The following is a 14,548-nucleotide window of genomic DNA, read 5'->3' on the forward strand; positions in this document are numbered from 1 at the left end:
AAAACTGATAAAATTTCATACAAAATAGTTATTTGCATTTTTCATGTGTGACTAACCATAAGCGAGATGTAAGTTTTAAAATAATTAATATTTAAAAATAAGTGCTTTAACAGAAAATGTCTTGTGATTTAAAATACACTTAATTTATTGGGTCCAATACTTTATTAGAAGAAAAAGGAGGTGACATAAAAGTCACTGAAGTCTTCAGAGTCGTTTTTAAATGCTGCATTTTCGTCTTCGTCTCAAATATTGAAAACTGAATTACATTTTTGTTCAGTAACAGTTACTTTTTTTTTATTGGTTTTTTGCTTATATCTCGAAAACAGTTACTCCTATCAATTTTTACCTTTCTTTCAAAATTAAAGCTGATAAAATTTCCTACAAAATAGTTAATTGCATTTTTTTTGTAAGACCAACCATAAGCGAGTTATAGAGTTGGATATAGATAATCTTTAACAAAAATTTGCTTTAAAATAAAATGTTTGAAAAACCGAAATTCAACTAAATTAATTGTGTCTAACACTTTAGTAGAGGAAAAAAAAGAAGACATAAAAGTCACTAAAGTCTTCAGAATCGTCTTTAGTCGTCATATTAATAACAATAACATTAATAATAGCAATACTATTAGTACTAAATTTGCTTATATGCAAGCGCTTAATTAAGGTAACAGTTTTTTTGTTGTTTGCTTATATCTCAAAAACAGTTACTCCTATCAATTTTTACCTTTTCACCAAAATTAAAGCTGATAAAATTTCCTTCAAAATCGTTATTTGCATTTTTCATGTATTATTCATGTATTATTATTATTAATATTATAATTATTATTATTGTTATTATTACTATTATTTTTATTATTATTATTACTATTATTATTATTATTATTATTATTTTTATTATTATTATTATTATTATTATTAAAAACCGATTATAACTTTTGTCTAGTAAATGTTTTTATACCAGTTTTAAAATGAGTTTTTAATTTTAGACAATTTCTTGCCTAAAAACACAGATCACAGATGATCTCTTGCATAGAAATGAGAAAACGCTCAGATAACACAAAATAAGCTACATTTTTCCTTAGAAAAACTAATCTTTAATTTAGAAAGAAATTCATTATTATAAGTATTATTATTATTATTATTATTATTATTATTATTATCATTATTATTACTTTTATTACTATTATTATTATTATTATTATTATTATTATTATTATTATTATTATTATTATTATTAAAAACCGATTATAACTTTTGTATAGTAAATGTTTTTATTGTATTTTAAATCACAAGGCATTTTCTGTTAAAACACTTTTTTTTAAATATTAATTATTTTCAAACTTATATCTCGCTTATGGTTAGTCCTGCATGAAAAATGCAAATAACTCTTTTGTAGGAAATTTTATCAGCTTTAATTTTAGTAAAAAGATAAAAATTGATAGGAGTAACTGTTTTCGAGATATAAGCAAGAAACCAAAAAACTGTTACCTTAATTAAGCGCTAGCATATAAGCAAATTTAGTACTATTAGTATTATTTTTATTAATGTTATTGTTATTAATATGACGACTAAAGACGACTCTGAAACCTTTAGTGACTTTTATGTCTCTTCCTTTTTCCTCAACTAAAGTGTTAGACTCAATTAATTTAGTTTAATTTCAGTTTTTCAAACATTTAATTTTAAAGCAAATTTTTGTTAAAGATTATTTATATCTACCTCTTTAACTCGCTTACGGTAGGTTCTACAAAAGAAATGCATTTAACTATTTTGTAGGAAATTTTATCAGCTTTAATTTTGAAAAAAAGATAAAAATTGATAAGAGTAAATGTTTTCGAGATATAAGCAAAAAAAAAAACCGAAATTAAACTAAATTAATTGTGTCTAACACTTTAGTAGAGGAAAAAGAAGAAGACATAAAAGTCACCAAAGTCTTCAAAGTTGTTTTTAGTTTGCTAATAAGCTAATTTGCTTATATGCAAGCCCTTAATTAAGGTAACAGTTTTTTGGTTTCTTGCTTGTATCTCGAAAACAGTTACTCCTATCAATTTTTATCTTTTCACTAAAATTAAAGCTGATAAAATTTCCTGCAAAATAGTTATTTGCATTTTTCATGTAGGACTAACCATAGGCGAGATATAAGTTTGAAAATTATTAATATTTAAAAAAAAATGTGTTTTAACAGAAAATGTCTTGTGATTTAAAATACACTTAATTTATTGGGTCCAATACTTTATTAGAAGAAAAAGGAGGTGACATAAAAGTCACTGAAGTCTTTAGAGTCGATTTTAAATGCTGCATTTTCGTCTTTGTCTCAAACATTGAAAACTGAATTATATTTTTGTTCAGTAACAGTTACAGTTTTCTTATTGGTTTTTTGCTTATATCTCGAAAACTGTTACTCCTATCAATTTTTATCTTTCTTTCAAAATTAAAGCTGATAAAATTTCCTACAAATAGTTATTTGCATTTTTCTTGTAGGACCAACCATAAGCGAGTTATAGAGTTGGATATAAATAATCTTTAACAAAAATTTGCTTTAAAATAAAATGTTTGAAAATCCGAAATCAAACTAAATTAATTAAGACTAACACTTTAGTAGAGGAAAAAGAAGAAGACATAAAAGTCACCAAAATCTTGAGAGTCGTTTTTAGTCGTCATATTAATAACAATAACATTAATAATAATAATACTAATATTACTAAATTTGCTTATATTCAAGCGCTTAATTAAGATAACAGTTTCTTGCTTGTATCTCGAAAACAGTTACTCCTATCAATTTTTATCTTTTTACTAAAATTAAAGCTGATAAAATTTCCTACAAAATATTTATTTGCATTTTTTATGTAGGACTAACCATAAGCGAGATATAAGTTTGAAAATAATTAATATTTAAAAAAAAAGTGCTTTAACAGAAAATGTCTTGTGATTTAAAATACAGTTAATTTATTGGGTCCAATACTTTATTAGAAGAAAAAGGAGGTGACATAAAAGTCACTGAAGTCTTCAGAGTCGTTTTTAAATGCTGCATTTTCGTCTTCGTCTCAAATATTGAAAACTGAATTACATTTTAGTTCAGTAACAGTTACAGTTTTCTTATAGGTTTTTTGCTTATATCTCGAAAACAGTTACTCCTATCAATTTTTACTTTTTTTTCAAAATTAAAGCTGATAAAATTTCCTACAAAATAGTTAATTACATTTTTTTTGTAAGACCAACCATAAGAGAGTTATAGAGTTGGATATAAATAATCATTAACAAAAATTTGCTTTAAAATAAAATGTTTGAAAAACCGAAATTCAACTAAATTAATTGTGTCTAACACTTTAGTAGAGGAAAAAGGAGGAGACATAAAAGTCACTAAAGTCTTCAGAATCGTCTTTAGTCGTCATATTAATAACAATAACATTAATAATAACAATACTATTAGTACTAAATTTGCTTATATGCAAGCGCTTAATTAAGGTAACAGTTTTTTTGTTGTTTGTTTATATCTCGAAAACAGTTACTCCTATCAATTTTTACCTTTTCACCAAAATTAAAGCTGATAAAATTTCCTTCAAAATCGTTATTTGCATTTTTCATGTATTATTCATGTATTATTATTATTATTATTATAATTATTATTATTGTTATTATTACTATTATTTTTATTATTATTATTACTATTATTATTATTATTATTATTATTATTATTATAATTATTAATATTATTATTATTAAAAACCGATTATAACTTTTGTATAGTAAATGTTTTTATACCAGTTTTAAAATGAGTTATTAATTTTAGACCATTTCTTGCCTAAAAACACAGATCACAGATGATCTCTTGCATAGAAATGAGAAAACGCTCAGATAACACAAAATAAGCATCATTTTTGCTTAGAAAAACTAAGCTTTAATTTAGAAAGAAATTCATTATTATAAGTATTATTATCATTATTATTATTATTATTATTATTATTATTATTATTATTATAATTATTAACTTTTGTATAGTAAATGTTTTTATACCAGTTTTAAAATGAGTTATTAATTTTAGACAATTTCTTGCCTAAAAACACAGATCACAGATGATCTCTTGCATAGAAATGAGAAAACGCTCAGATAACACAAAATAAGCATCATTTTTGCTTAGAAAAACTAAGCTTTAATTTAGAAAGAAATTCATTATTATAAGAATTATTATCATTATTATTATTATTATTATTATTATTATTATTATTATTATTATTATTATTATTATTATTAACTTTTGTATAGTAAATGTTTTTATACCAGTTTTAAAATGAGTTATTAATTTTAGACAATTTCTTGCCTAAAAACACAGATCACAGATGATCTCTTGCATAGAAATGAGAAAACGCTCATATAACATACAAAATAAGCTTCATTTTTGCTTAGAAAACTAAGCTTACTTTTATTACTATTATTATTTTTATTATTATTATTATTATTATTATTATTATTATTATTATTATTATTATTATTGTTATTATTATTATTATTATTAAAAACTTATATTAAACAGACAGAAAACGTCGTATTCTGACACAAAAAAACAAATTACGTTATAGACTTGACGAGTACGGCGTATCTCGGACTCTTATAGGACTCTTATAGGGTCAAAAAGTATCTGTTTGGATTAAAACAAATTATTTTTGTTGAGTCTCAGTCTGAATTGTTTATCAGTTCAAACAAAAACGGCTTATTTTAGACGATCTTTTACTTTAAACAAGAAAACTTACATCGAACAGACTAAAAACGTATTAATCTGGCATAAAAGAGCAATTTATGTATCACTTTGGATAAAGGCAGCTAATCCTATTCGTTTCATTGCTTAAAATAGACAAAATTGTTAATAAATCTAACAAAAACGCTGTATTCTAGCACAAAATACAAATTACATTATAGTTTCGACGAGAATAGCTTATTTGGAATGATTCTATGCTTCCAAACGAGTAAATTTTTATTAAACAGATGCCAAACATCATGTTTTGTCCTATAAAAACATTTTATATTGCAGTTTGTATTAAAACAAAATATTTTCGTTGATTCTTTGTTAGAAGCAGCAAACCTAACATTAAAGAATCTAAAAACTTTGTATTCGGACACAAACCACCGAATTTTGTATCAGTTTAGACAAAAACGGTTGATTTTCGACAATATTTTGCTTTGAACAAGAAAACTTATATCAAACTGACTAAAAACGTTTTATTTTAGCACAAAACAAAAGATTTGCGTTATAGTTTTAACGAGAGCTGTTAATTTCAAACGGTTCTATGCTTAGAAACGAGTAAACTTTCACTGTACAGAGGAAAAACATCTTATTTCGCCTTTTAAAAACGATTCATGCCACAGTTTGGATAAAAACCAATTATTTTCGTTAATTAATTGTTACAAACATGAAACCTTACATTAAAGTAACTGAAAACCCCTTATTCAGGCACAGAAATTAGAATTACGTTTCAGTCTGGACAAAAACTGCTTACTTTAGACGATCCTTTGTTTTGAATACAAAAAATTACATTAAAAAGATTAAAAACGTCTTATTCTGGCTGAAACTGCAAGTTATATATTACTCTAGATAAAAGCAATTTATCCTGATTACTCCTTTACTTAGAATAGAGTAAACTTGTATAAAAATTAATGAAAACTTTAAATTTCGTCTCAAAGAAATAATTTACGTTATAGTTTGGACCAGCACTGTTTATTTCAAACGATTTTATGATTCAAAACTAATGAACTTTTATGGGGCAGATGCAAAACCACATATTACCATATAAAGCGTTGTTTTAAAGCAAATTATTACCTTTTGCAACAAGAAATTTCACGAAAAAGAAACTGAAAACTTCGTGTCCATGCACAAATATCGAATTACGTGTCAGTTTAGGCAAATACAGCTTATTTTAAACGATTCCTTGCTATAAACAAGAAAAATTTTATCAAAAATATTGAAAACATCTTATTCTTGAAAATAAGAGCAAATTATGTATCAGTTTTAACAAAAGCGGATTACTCTGTTTGATTCTATGCTTAGAGTAGAGTAAACTACTATAAAACGTAATGAAAACTCTATATTCAAGCTCAAAAGAACAAATTACGTTATAGTTTTGACAAAAAAAAATTATTTCGGACGATTACGTACTTCGAAGTAAGCAAACTTTAATTGAACAAGTGCAAAAGCTAATACTTTGCTTTAAAATAACGATTTATGTGGTAATATGGTATTTTGCATCTGTCCTATAAAAGTTTACTCGTTTCGCTCCATTGAATCATTCGAAATAAATTATTTTGACACAACAACGAAAATAATTTGTTTCTTGTTTGTAACAATGAATTAACAAAAATAATTGGTGTTTATCCAAACTGTGGCATTAAGACTTTAAGACTATAACGCAAATCTTTTGTTTTGTGCTAAAATAAGACGTTTTTAGTCAGTTTGATATAAGTTTTCTTGTTCAAAGCAAAATATTGTCGAAAATCAACCGTTTTTGTCTAAACTAATACAAAAATCGGTGGTTTGTGTCCGAATACAAAGTTTTCAGATTCTATAATGTTAGGTTTGCTGCTTCTAACAAAGAATCAACGAAAATATTTTGTTTTAATACAAACTGCAATATAAAATGTCTTTATAGGACAAAACATGATGTTTGGCATCTGTTTAATAAAAATTTACTCGTTTGGAAGCATAGAATCATTCCAAATAAGCTATTCTCGTCGAAACTATAATGTAATTAGTATTTTGTGCTAGAATACAGCGTTTTTGTTAGATTTATTAACAATTTTGTCTATTTTAAGCAATGAAACGAATAGGATTAGCTGCCTTAATCCAAAGTGATACATAAATTGCTCTTTTATGCCAGATTAATACGTTTTTAGTCTGTTCGATGTAAGTTTTCTTGTTCAAAGCAAAAGATCGTCTAAAATAAGCCGTTTTTGTTTGAACTGATAAATAATTCAGACTGAGACTCAACAAAAATAATTTGTTTTAATCCAAACTGATACTTTTTGATCCTATAAGAGTCCTACAAGAGTCCGAGATACGCCGTTCTCGTCAAGTCTATAACGTAATTCGTTTTTTTGTGTTAGAATACGACGTTTTCTGTCTGTTTAATATAAGTTTTTAATAATAATAATAATAATAACAATAATAATAATAATAATAATAATAATAATAGTAATAATAATAATAATAATAATAGTAATAATAATAATAATATTAATAATAATAATAATAAAAGTAATATCAGTAATAAAAGTAAGCTTAGTTTTCTAAGCAAAAATGAAATAAATCTTTTTCAAACTTATTTTTAGTCTGATTTCGTAATTTCGTATTTAAATCAATATATGGTTTGAGCCATGACGATTGATTGAATTTTAGTACTCTATGAATTTTTGTCAATTCCAGTCCATTTTGTAGGGCTTGTTTTAAATTTCGATAGTGTATTATGTAGTTTGTTTTAGCACATAGATTTGGAATGAGTTTAGCACATTTTCCGTTTGGTGGAATTAAATTTTCAGGTAGAAATGGCATATCATTATGAGAGTTGTGTAAATGATGAGGATAAGAGATATCTACTTCAAGGACATAACCTTCAGGTGTGGTATCAGTCAAATCCATAATACTAAGTGAATTAATTTTGTCTTGCGTTAACCAAGTAAATCCACCTAAAGGGAGTACTTCACTCACAGCCCAACCATAGAGATTTGTTGCATCGAGATATAAAATGTATGATGTCGGTTTCGAAGGGTCATAATTTGGAAGAAATTTATTATTTGCTTGAGCCGCTCGTTTAACACATGTACTAACTCCCCCACGAATCTCTTTTTTGAAAAAATGCAACATTTCTATATCAGTCAATAATTCTAATTTTACATGAGTAAATTTAAGCATAGCATTCCAACTAAGAGATGGTGCTGTCACGTAATGTGCTGGATCAAGTTCATAATGCTTAAGGCACATGTTTCGAAAATTCTCAAAGACATCAGCTAATAGTAAAATATCACTTTTTAAATAGAGATCAGAATATTCGCCTAGAGTCTGACAATGGAATGTATCCCATACGGTATTAGCTCGCTGATAATCATCTTCATAAATATGCTCATCGCGAAGTTTATCGTAAAAATCAATTTTTTGTGGTAATTCCGTGAGATCTAATTTAGAAAAATCATTGATAAATGAATATGGAAAAACCCCTTTCTGTCTAATTAACTGAAATTCTCTGTCAACGGGAAAGTATCGTTTTACTTCCATACATTGAGCATCATCCAAGGCTGCTGCCAGTTTTTCTAATAAACATGCCAAAAACTGAAAACTATCTATAAAACGCAAGTGTAAGTGCTCCTTGACTATTTGATTGTTTGAATTTAGATATTCGCCTACACAATTTTTTTTCGAAAATGTAATATATTTCTCTTTAGTTTTACCAAGGATATTAATTTCACTTTCTTCAAGGGCCAACTCTTTAATGAATAAGTGACTATCATAATTTGTTAAATTATGAAATACTATCGGAATAAAATTTGGAATTTGAAAATTCAAGTTACAATTACTGTGCGCGGCGGACCTATAACGCCCCGTTAAATGACAGTGATCTTTTACTTTAATATCATTCTGTTGAAAAGGTTTTTGACAAATATGACATTCCGTTGCTGTAAGATAATCAAACTCTTCTTGAATAGTTAATGGAAGCATTGGTTGTACAATACTTAAATACTTTTTATAAATCTCTATCAAATCTATTTCTAATGCTGTAATAAAGTCAACCACAGATGACAGTCCTCGAAAACTTTGGAATTTAGATAATTGATCGTTATATGAACATTTAATGTAATATGCACATGAATATGGTTGATGGAGAAAAGTTTTTATAGAAAATGATTGATTTGGATTTGGTGCAACTGTACTCATAGGTTTCAATAAACATTCGAAATCAGCATAAACAATAAATGGGATAGTCATTTTATGATGATAATTTTGAAATTGTAATACATTAGCGGGAACATTATAACCAAATCTATTTGTTATTAATTCATTATTTGGGATTCTAGCATAAAGTTTTCCACAATCAGTCGAAGAATGTCTATCTAATAAAGCTTGGGTTGTGAAATATTGTAGACATCCATCACAGAAAAATTTTGAATGATGATGTTTTGAGAGTTGGGAAGATACTAAACGTGGCAAATTAGTTATTGTACGGTAATGTTGATTACCATCGTTATCACTCAACAATAATAAATTTATGTGTACCGGTTTCTTAAAGTTTGTAAAATATAATGGTCCCACAATTTCAAATTTTACCTTATTGTTTACATAAAGTAATTCAAGTCTGTAAACATTAAGAGAGACATTATTTTGACTTTCAAATTTTGTAATACTATCCAGTTTTACAGGAAATTCAATACCTTGGAAATTAAAAAGTGTCGACCAATGTGGATATGAACTGGGTAAATGTTCTGGTCCCAAAGGTAGACACACTGCTGCTACGACACTCCAACCAAAACAATGAATATCCTGATTTTGAACATTAACTATTGCCCTCTTTATTTTCACGCTTGGCGGTAGTGGGATATACGATAAAGCTTTCAATGGATTGTAATAGTTTACATTTAATTCTAAATGAAAAATTTTCACAAGTGTCCAACCTAAAACAAAGAAGCAAAAAAATAATTGTATTATATAGATTTTTACAATATATAACTACCTGAATCTCGTTCCAAAAAATCCATCATTTTTTGACTAATAACTTCTTGAAAGTCATGCAACATATTCCTAATATTCGTGCCTAAAGTGACAATTCTGTTAGCAGTATTGAAAGATTTTACATCAAATATATTTTTTGACTCAATGGTATACAATCCAAATAATTCCAAATTAATTTTGATTGTACTAAATTTTTCAATTTGTGAAACAATAAGTCCAAGTAATTTATTGTGAATTTTATCCATAAATTCATTTAAATCGATATAATCGCCCTCATCACAAATCCTATATGAAGCGATGCGTGATTTAAATGCACTGCTGAGTGCAAACACCCCATCCTCCAAGGGAGTACTTTGACAATTATTTCTATGCTGTCTACTTCTCTCATGAGCCGTAATAAGCTTTGGAGCAATTTCTTGATTACATGTAACGCACATATAATTGTTGCTAGCTAGAAAAAAAAAATAATTGAAAATAGAGTACTTATTAGTTAAAACTTACCAGTTGAATGACATATTTTCTGTTTTTTGGCGGCCGGTCCTCCATTTTCCTGTTTTTTGACCACTTGACAATAGAGCTTTTCGTGGCGTAGTCGTGATTGACGGGTTGTAAATTGTTTATTACAGTTTTTACAGTGATGCATTTTCTTATGAAAATATGAAATAATAAATTAAACAGGTTACTAATAAAGTTTAATTATAAATTTGCTGCCTTCTGTTACTATTTTTGAAAAACTTTTATTTATACTATATAAATATATATTTTTTTTGTGTTCAAAGATAGGTATCCAGCAAGACCTCGAGGAGGAGCAGCATGCTTGCCATCGTGTTGTAGGTAGTATGATGTTAAAATTTGGAAAATCGCGTCCGAATTAAATTTACTTGATATGAGTGTAGGACGGAAATAGGATTTATTAATATTAATTATTAATATTAACATCATTAATATTAATATTAATATTATAATTATTAGTAATTAATATTAATGGGGACTTTCGCGCACGTCTACGAGGCTTTCTAGGGCGCCGACTCCTCCTTGATCGTGAGTGAGGGGGAGTGGGTGGAATGATGTTGTCGTCGTCCTCATTGTCTTCGTTTTCGACATCAACGTCTCCACCCTCCACCCTATTCTCAACTCTATTATTTATTTGCCCTAGAATGGGTGACAATTGAGAGGGTTGAATGATGTCATTTTCAACATCCATCTCTTCACCCTGCCTCCTCTCTTCAACCCACGGCTCTGCCAGTGCGTCAATGACATTTTGAGTAATAATACTCATCGGATCGAACGTTGCAGGAGGATGAGGGAGTGGTGGTGTGATAATGTTAAGTTCCACATCAACCTCGGATCCAGATGGTTCTTGTATGTCATTGACGCCCTGTGATAATATCATGGGTGACGGTGGTGGTGATGGTGACCGAATGATGTTATTTTCGGCCTCTACCACCACCAATCTCTCTGGCAGAACATCATTTTCCTCAATAATCGGTGAATTGGGTTGAGGGGGATGTTCAACGTTACCATTGATAACGTTTTCCATCTCAACCCAAGGCTCCGATAAAGCGTCAATGATGTCCTGCGATATTATCATAGGGGGTTGAGTTAATACCGCGGGTGCCGCTTCAGGAGATGTTGGTGTAACGGGGCGGGTAAACACTGGCTCAACGAAGGGGCTTTGTGGTGGTAGTGGTGGACTGGGAGAGATTGGGGGTTCTTCCACCACCACCATATCATTATCAAATACATTTAACTCATCGGTAACCGAATTATTGATGGGACAAGTTCCTTCATCCACAACCGGATTGGACGCCGCCTCGTCTTCGTTAATAAACTGGTCTATTAAGGTCAACGAGATGTCGTCCGAATAATCATTTTCAATACCATGTTGAGCCAGGTATTGCGTAAATGGTAAAGAAAACGATAATTCACTATCAGGTTGTGATGAAGGAGTAACCATAGAATCATCATCCTCATCAACGATTTGAACAATGTTAGCAACAGCGTGATTAGCTAATTGCTTCTCTTTCACACTTAACTGACTACATTCAATCACATCCTCTTCAAGACAATCTTCCCTCAAATATTGACTTAAAGACGACTTGACAAATTGTTCAAATTGTATCTCATCATTTTTGATTAATTTTGAATTAGCAGGTCTAATAATTACATCAGAAACGATATTGATTCTAGGTTTATCTCTATTAAAACCACTACGGTTTTGATAGGGATTTGCAACTTTTCCCTTCAATACTTTAAATAATAACTTTGATGACTGGTTACTTACAGTTGTCCTAGTTGAGGGACCGGGACGCTGAGAACACTCGTCACCATGAGAACACGGTTTAAAATGAGCAAAATAATTTGAACACATTATTTCGTACACAGACTACCTGTACAACACAGAATGAATTTCTGCATGCACTCCTTGCAATTTTATAAATTGTTGAAAGCTCCCGTCAAGGTCAACTTCTTTGTATGCACTTAATGCAACTACATTGGTGTATTCCATCAAGGTTAACATATTGATACAAAAAAATGTAAAAGAAGCCCTATGTAGACAGGATGGAGTGTAACCGCCTGTTTCAAGGACATCGTTAACCTGTTTAATTTATTGAAAAATGACAAAAATCACTTATATCCACTGCAATAATCAACTCTTTTTTATAAATGAAATGAATTTTTTTTGGGTGGTGTATAAGGATTATTGAATGTGTAAGGGAGTGGTAAATATTATGAAAAAAATACAAATGTTTATAAATTTATAACATTTATTTATAAATACTACAATTAATTATTAATTCAATTAATATTCCATTTCATTACAAAAAATATTTTTTGAAGAGTTTGTATTTTCAAAGTTGCTTCTCGATGATTGTTGATAATCATTATTAGTATTATGGGATAAAGATGAATCAAAATAATTCCCATTTCCGCAATCAAAACTCCTCCAAGAATATTCACGTTGTGGAAGACATCTTCGTAAATGTCGTCGAAGATGTTTTACTTTCAGGCGATGTCCTGGATTATTACGACACGTTATCCAACTCTCTTGATCCATGATTACCAATAGACTGATGAGTTGGGATTATTAACACAATGTTTTGTACACTTTTAACGAAATGTTTGTTTTAAAAAAAATACATTATGTAGACTGCAATATGCGTTATCGTTCAGATGGTACATGCATTTAACTTTATCGGCGTGTAATGTTGGTTGTTGTGGAAATTCAATAACTTGTTTATGTGTATATTTTTTCAAAAATTTGGCTTTTTCTCTTCCTTTTACGTAAATTTTGTCAACATCTTTCAACACATTGTTTATAACTTGTACGTGTTTCCAATATGGAATATGTCCCATATTCCAGTCAATACAATGATAATTCTTCATTAACCATTTTACTTGTTTTTCATCTTGAGGATTCAAAAGTTGTGAAGGGAAAGGGGGTTGAAAAACATAGTGTGCGAGTTTGTCTCTTCTTAAAGCAGCCAGTTCTTTAACTATAAACTTTTTTCCAATTTTGTAACCTTGAACGTCTATAATCACTTCGTTCTCCATTACTATTAATATTAATTTAGACTTGTTTTACAGACTTTGTCAACGGTGTATATGTAAAGGCTCGGTCACTAATGACTAATGTATATGCGGTGGTTCCCTCACTTATACCGGTGTCTGTATCAAATTCAATTCTCAGTGCAATGGACTGTGTTTGTAAACCAGTTTTTTGCATCGAACAATCAATTATGTTTAGTGGATAACTGTCGAAAAACTGTGTAGGTGTAATGTGTGTTTCTTTTTTATCTGTATAATAGTATCGGGATCTAAAGTTTGTAAACATTTCATATAATATACCGAAATGGTGTTTTTTATATGAAATATTAAAATTTTCATAAGGATATCGTTCATTATTTAGAAATACTCTCATATTGGTTATATCGCCTCTATCAGATTTACTCATATTTTTATCAAGTTGTCCTTCTCTATTGCTTTGAAGGCCAAAGATAATATAACGAGGTGTTTCAAATTTTATCTTTTTCAATGGTTTTTATCAATTTAACCTCTTCCTTTAAACCGGGCACAATATGTGGAACTAGCCATGCAATTTTATCAATTACAACTCGTGCTTTCTCATTTGTTGCACAAATTAATGAATTGACATCACTATTACTACGAATTAATATTAACTCTTGCGGTATATTTAGCATTATATTTTTATAATCTTCTGCAAATCCTAATTGTCGATTTAATGGGATACATGCTTGAAAATATCCATCTATAGGTTTAGTGGCTTCTTCATTTAGATCCCAACCAGACATTGTTAATTTCAGACTTTCACTTTGATTTAATGATGCCAGATTTTTCATAGTTGTTGTAATACCTGGCTTTGTGTTTGTATCTACAGTTACTCCACTTACTTCATACCGTATTTCACTAAACAAAAAAACGACACCATTATTTACAAACTTGGTTTCTGTTGCTGGTACAGTTTTAGTGGTTGTAGCGTCGGTTTTAGCCAATTGTCCCTCAATTAAAATTAAACTATCACAGGGTAGTGTACACAAATCTTCTTGTAAAGGAATTCGAATTTCATCCGTGTTTTTATATCTGGCTGTATATGCCTCATGACTTTGAAATTTGTAACCTACCACACCTTCATCCCACTCAATACCCTTCTCAATATCGAACATTTTTTATGTGTATAATTCAAATCCTAATGATTTTAGAAACAGTTTATTTTTATTACTTAATTGTTGCACGTTTCGTTTCGTACTAACTGTTTTTCTACACTTTTGTTGCTTTTTATATGAGTCAGTTCTAAAACTAATACCCATTTTCTTCTTTCTTCTGC

Source organism: Tribolium castaneum, chromosome 11 (genome assembly GCF_031307605.1).
Source record: "Tribolium castaneum strain GA2 chromosome 11, icTriCast1.1, whole genome shotgun sequence".
Classification (NCBI taxonomy): Eukaryota; Metazoa; Arthropoda; class Insecta; order Coleoptera; family Tenebrionidae; genus Tribolium; species Tribolium castaneum.